The sequence below is a fragment of the Bacillus rossius genome, chromosome 6 (assembly GCF_032445375.1).
Source record: "Bacillus rossius redtenbacheri isolate Brsri chromosome 6, Brsri_v3, whole genome shotgun sequence".
In the NCBI taxonomy this organism is placed as follows: domain Eukaryota; kingdom Metazoa; phylum Arthropoda; class Insecta; order Phasmatodea; family Bacillidae; genus Bacillus; species Bacillus rossius.
This window is the reverse complement of record NC_086334.1, coordinates 76,515,209-76,521,210: the sequence shown is the minus strand read 5'-3', so window position 1 is coordinate 76,521,210 and position 6,002 is coordinate 76,515,209. Positions and strand designations below refer to the sequence as shown.

Below are 6,002 nucleotides of genomic sequence, written 5' to 3'. Positions count from 1 at the left end.
GTCGGCGATGGTTCAGCAATGAGTAACTATGTCCCTCACAAAGGCACGTGACGCGTGTGCGGTTCTTACGTACTGTCTCGTAACGTCGGCGATGGTTCAGCAATGAGTAACTATGTTCCTAACAAAGACACTGTCACGATCCACCTTCAGAGGGGGGGGGGGGCGAGAATCGTAGCTCTTTACATAGAAACAACTCGCTTGGCATCAACTAGTCTTAACTTCATAAAATACTTTACTGTACCTAGGATCATAGGTTCGTCATCCCGTACAGGATGTCTGGTGAGAGCTGAACTAAGGAGATTTTGCAAAATAACATAATACTTAATTAAAATTATTTTATTCTTAAAGTCAAATACTCAACATCATTTTAAAGAACATTTAAATAGCGGGATTACAATTTAAAACAATAATCTCTTTACTTCCTTAACGATTGAACGACCTTACAAGAGAGAGAATGAGAGAACTTCACTAAACACTTCCCTAGTCCTTCCGAATACCTCAAATCATAATTAATACTTAAAATTAAAACAAAGATAAGTCCATACTCACATTTTCCGAAAAGCCTTTCTTGATCGATTACTTAAAACTAACGTAGGGGCCTCTCCTGCCCTTAAAATCCGAACGAACATTACATTTTAAAAATTATAACTAAACGACTAGTGACGAGGGCCATTGCCTCCGCCCGAAAACTTGAAGATGACTACATTATGACCTAACTTAAATTAAACGACTCGTGGCCTCTGGCGTCGACCATAGCTTCCGCCCGAAAGCTTGAATTCCTACATCACGAACGAACTAACAACTCGTGACCACAGGTGAGACGCATAGCCTCCGCCTGAGTGAGACTGAGTCACCAATCACTTGCGCTTAAATTCGCGCGCCCTGCCGCGCCTACCATAACAAAAGCTCGTTATTGAAGTCAAATTTACTAAACAACTAACTAGAACATCTGGGAAGACTACCCCCCCTCTACCCCAATGTGCAGGCCACACCGCGCGGCTTGTTACGACAGCGCGCCCCAGTAACTGCGGCCCGTGGCTGCGCCAGCGTGCGGCCAAACAAACAAACAAAATTCTGCAAGCCCGCAGCGCGCCGCGCCGGCCCCGTGCCCCAATTACTTGGTCACGCCACTTGCGCTGACGAGTGAACAGAGCAGCCAGCCCAGAGTCCCGTCAGTAAAGTCCCTAAATTTGATTTCAACAACCCTGCAAAATTTCAACCCGCGACATAACCCTCCCCTCACAGAGCTCGAGCCCCATCGAGCTACCTCAAAATTACAAATTGTCTTTTTCCATTAAACCATAACTATAAATTCCTCATTTCACAAAAATAATAATTTTCTTAGTTCCTTGCTGTCTGAACATACATCTAGATTCTGCATAAGATTTATTTTAAAACAACAAGTATTCATAAAATTAAATGTAAAACTTTTATCTGGTTTGTTCTCACAGGAACCTTCAGAGGCTCGAGTTCTCAATTCTAAAAAAATTGTTCTGTTAGTGAAGCTCTCTTTACAAATTAAATTACTGTTCTTAGTTTCTCAGTATTCGTTAAACAATGTGCAAATTCTTGATAATTATTATTATTTTTTTTTTTCGGTTTCCGTTTAATACCATACTTCTTTCGTTCTTCAAAAAAAATTAAGTGTCCTTACAGTGTTTCAATTAATTAAACTCTTATCTCGTGAAGGTTGGTGCAACTCCTCGAAGTCAGTGTTGTCGAGAAGAGTAGCTCCCTGGGCTGGCCATCAGCAAACACCACTCAACTCCAACAGCTACTGGACTGGCTTCCAGGGCAGCTCACAACTTCTCCCCACATCTGCTTCGGAGTTGTGCCATCCTCATCACGAACAGATTACAATTCTGAAACATCATCAACAGGCATTACCATCACGCCTGACAAATACAAAACTAACTACTAAACTGCAATCGATGGGCAAGGATGCAAACACACAAAAAAATAAAATTAATTAATTCAACTGCTAACATAAAGTATCCCACCCTTAGCATAATCTAATCAGGCAAATAATTTGATAGGAAAAACTTAAGGAAGGGAAACATGACCTCCAATGATTTTCCCTAACTCTTGAGTCTTGATCTTCTCTATACAGCAAATAGTCCCCACGAAGTAACTGGGTTGAAGGTCAGTTCACATGACCCACCCATAACCTCTTCTACTCTTCTTTTCTTCTGGGGGCAACCACAATGCCCACCAATCTCTCTCCATGGTGCCGAACCAGCTATCCCATGAGAGTAAACAACGTAGTCAATAGAAGCGCAGAGGGGAAACACCAATCTCTGGCTTGTCGAGTCATAAAACTGCTTTATCTTCTTCTTCTTCTTCTTCTGAGTAAAACATCTGATTAATCTTGCTTCTATTCTTCCAAACAGTAAAAGTTCATCAGGTATCTTCATGAAAGAAACATTCTAACTAATAATTCTTCATTTTTCTTCTTCTTTATTTCTGTTAGTTGTAATAGAAGGCCATGTTAGGGAGGTTATAGGGAAAAAGAGTGGCCAATTCCCACCCCATCACCCACCTAGATCATGACTAATTAACTTTTAAACTTTCTATTTCAAACAAATAAAAAAAAACATTTTTTTTTTATTCAAACTTTTAAACTATAATTACTTTTACTTCATAACCTCAAAAGCTAATCAATAATTCTAAATGAAATTGTGATTTACTGCATCCTTGTTCCATCCGATCTGTTTGTTTATAACCTTTCTTGTAAAGTATAAAATTTTCAAACATTACTAATTCAAAAAAAAAATTAAATTCTGGTGTCCTTTGAGTTACAATTAACTTTACTATTTCTTAGCTTGAAATAATTTAAGTTTTCAGAACTATTTCATTGTCTAATTCACAACACTTAAAAATCAACTCAAAACAACAAATCATCAAAATCAATAAGATCATCTGACCTACCTATCAGTACTGTGAACTTGAACTGTTCGTACACATTTATAATAAGCTATTGTATTTAAATTCCAACCTAAATAAGGTTTAAAAAAAACTACTAATCCCTCTGTAAATTAAGAAAATTAACTTTAAAAATTAAACTTAAGGTATTAGTTCTTTTTGACAGCTACCACAACTCACTAGTTCCATTACATTACTATAACCTAAAAAGTTCTGTAAATAATGTTTATAACAAAAAAAAACTCCAGTTACTGTCTTCCATAAAAAAAAATAAAACTTTACATGACCTTATTAATCTCCACTTGTAAGTCCATGGCTGCCAGCTTTCTCTTCTCTTGAATCTTCAGTCTTGGCTCTTGTTTCAGTGATCTTGTATCTTGTCTCTCGAACTCTTGTCATCTTGTAAACTGGACTGCTGCTCAGCTCATCTTAAGGAATCTGTAACAGTTTCAAAAATACATGTTAATTTAAATTACATAATTCCTGTTCTTTGGTCCTAAAAAAAAAATTGTATTATTAGTACACATTACCCTGAAACAACATTATTATTCATTGTTTATTACTTAAAAAAAATGCTTTACCATAAAATCCTTTTTTGTTCTTTTCATTAGGCCTATTTATTTTCCTTCTTCTTAATTAAATTCTGCTTCAAATGTTAATCCTAACTTAAGACCTACCATCTATTTATTATTCATTACCTACATTATTTATGTTACCCTAAAATTCCCATAAGTTTCTAATACTTCCTATCAAAGACATTCTCTCTAAAAAAAAATTTACTTGTGACTCTTAACTTAACAAACTTAAAAAAAACTTTTACACTAGACTTAACTTATTATTCATTCTTAGTTACTAAATTTCTATATGTAAACTTTAGTACTTACAAACAAAAACTGCCTATTTCTCTCTACCTCTTAATCTCTTTCAATTATTACAATAATAATGTTACCTTGCATCTTTAAACTTTCTTCTTTTCAATTAAATTAGACATCTCATAACAATAAAAATTCTGCCTATACTCTTCTTATGGGTGTACAAACCAACAACAAAATTTCAAATTCTCAAGTTTCCTTATATTTAAATTATGCAATACAAATAACCTCTGTGGTGCCTGTACCCTTTTAGGCCTACCACCTTCTCCTCTCACAGCATGACAACTCTTATTCCTCGGGGTCTGTATTCACTGTTCCAAATCAAATATCTCAAAAAAATTAAAAACAAATTTATTATTTTAAGAAAACAAAAATTTACATTGAATTTACTATGGAGCCTGGAAATCTTAATGTCTCACAGCAGCTAACATGACTAAATCCCATGGAACCCCAGGTTTACATAACCTGTGCCCAAAAATTTAAGCATACCAGGCTTTCTCTGCACTGGTTTTACAGCATCACACACTATTTAGGGCCCCTGATCTGCCATCAGTCCCAAGGAGTTTTCCCACAACCCCTCTCTACACAAGCGCCTACCGCATTCCTCTCAATTGGCTATCGGTTTTACGGCATTCTTTTGGGATCCGACCATCAAGTTAGGGCTAATCGAACACTAAACCTCCATACTTCCAAACTAATGTAAATCAATTAAATTTTCTCTGTAATTTCTTAAAATCCAAATAAAAATTATTCAAACATGCCCAAGAAACTTTCAAAAAAAAAATTCATAATCTTATCTTCAAACCCTTAAAATAAAAATAAATAGATTACTCTGTTTTCTCCTTAATAACTGTAAACTGTCAACAAATATCATGTCGTAAATTTTAACTATGCTTACTGACTCTTAATCATAAAATCTCATTTGTCCTAATTAATAAACAACCGATTTCCTTAAAATCTCACTGTATCTCTCATACTCAAACTCCACTGGCTGAATATCTCAATAAATTCAAAAACAATTATCTAAACTCTTAAAGAAACTCCTCCCCAATTATTCAAATTACTTCACCTTATTTTATTTCATTACTTAAAACACCTTACTCAAAAAAAATTAATTAATTATCTAGCTATCTTCCATTATTATTTATTTACCGAACAAAACTTTCTCCTAAATTAATTTAGTAACATTCAATTTCACATTAGGCAAGTACACTAACTCTCTACAGCAATGTTTCTCATTTCCCTCCTTCCTAACTGAATCCAATCTTACTTAACCTCCAGGGAATTTACCTCACAAAATAACCAAAAATTTCACTGTAGTGCCTATCTGCTATAGGCCCACTACACAGGGGGCTCTCACCCCACCAACAAACTTCATTGAAATGGTACCCTATCCCATACAGGATAGCCACTTCGGTACTACCATGGGGAACTCCTGCCCCAAACTACTCACAACTCTCAGGATTCTCCTAACCCTTAATTCACGTAGCCAGCCCATCTCCTATGGTCTGCGCTACAATTCCCTTTCTTCCCAGGGACACAACACCTCACCTTAGGGTCCCTCGCCCTAAAGAAAACATTAATTTTGTCTCTCTGTTCCCTTGGAGTAAATTCCCTCTACACACAAAAACTATCCTTCCCACTTTTCTCAATGCTTATCGATTTTATAGTGTACCTCCTTAATAATGTTTACAAATCCCAAAAAAATATTTTTAAAACCGAGGTAGAATTTAACTAACAAAAACATAAACAACTTACAACGAAACACTTCTAGCCTATACATCATACACTTCTTAAAATAAATTACTTACATACTGAAAGTTCCTCTTCTCCTAAAACACACTTAAATTTAAATTTATTTAACCAATAGTCTATTTTCTTATCGCTAAGTTACCGTACAGCTGATCAAAACAAGGTCACGGCCTGTCCACGTCTCCGTATGAGCCCGTGACGTCACCGAATTCCATCAGGTGCGCCAACCCTCGCTTGCGGTTCCTCCGTTCTCCGCTAGGTCTCAGCACCTCCCCGTCACGTGTTCACTCTGCCACGTCCACTGACGTGTCGTTCTGAAACAACTCTCAACATTTTTCTAATTAAAACAAAACATCACTATAAATTCTATAACTCTCTTTTACATAAACTCTCGTTTTCTCTTTAATTCCTTTCTAACGTTTATCCTTCCCTCGACTGATTTAATTCGTACGTCTC

General features: G+C 36.2%; 1 long non-coding RNA gene across 1 annotated transcript; it reads right to left on the bottom strand.

Moving 5' to 3' along the window:
• Positions 1–1,585: 1,585 nt before the first annotated feature.
• LOC134533315 (uncharacterized) lies at positions 1,586–5,780 on the bottom strand. The gene is made up of 2 exons (XR_010075307.1): positions 5,606–5,780; positions 1,586–3,360 (listed from the first exon to the last, which is right to left on the bottom strand). It is a non-coding gene; the product is annotated as an uncharacterized LOC134533315 (long non-coding RNA).
• Positions 5,781–6,002: the final 222 nt, after the last annotated feature.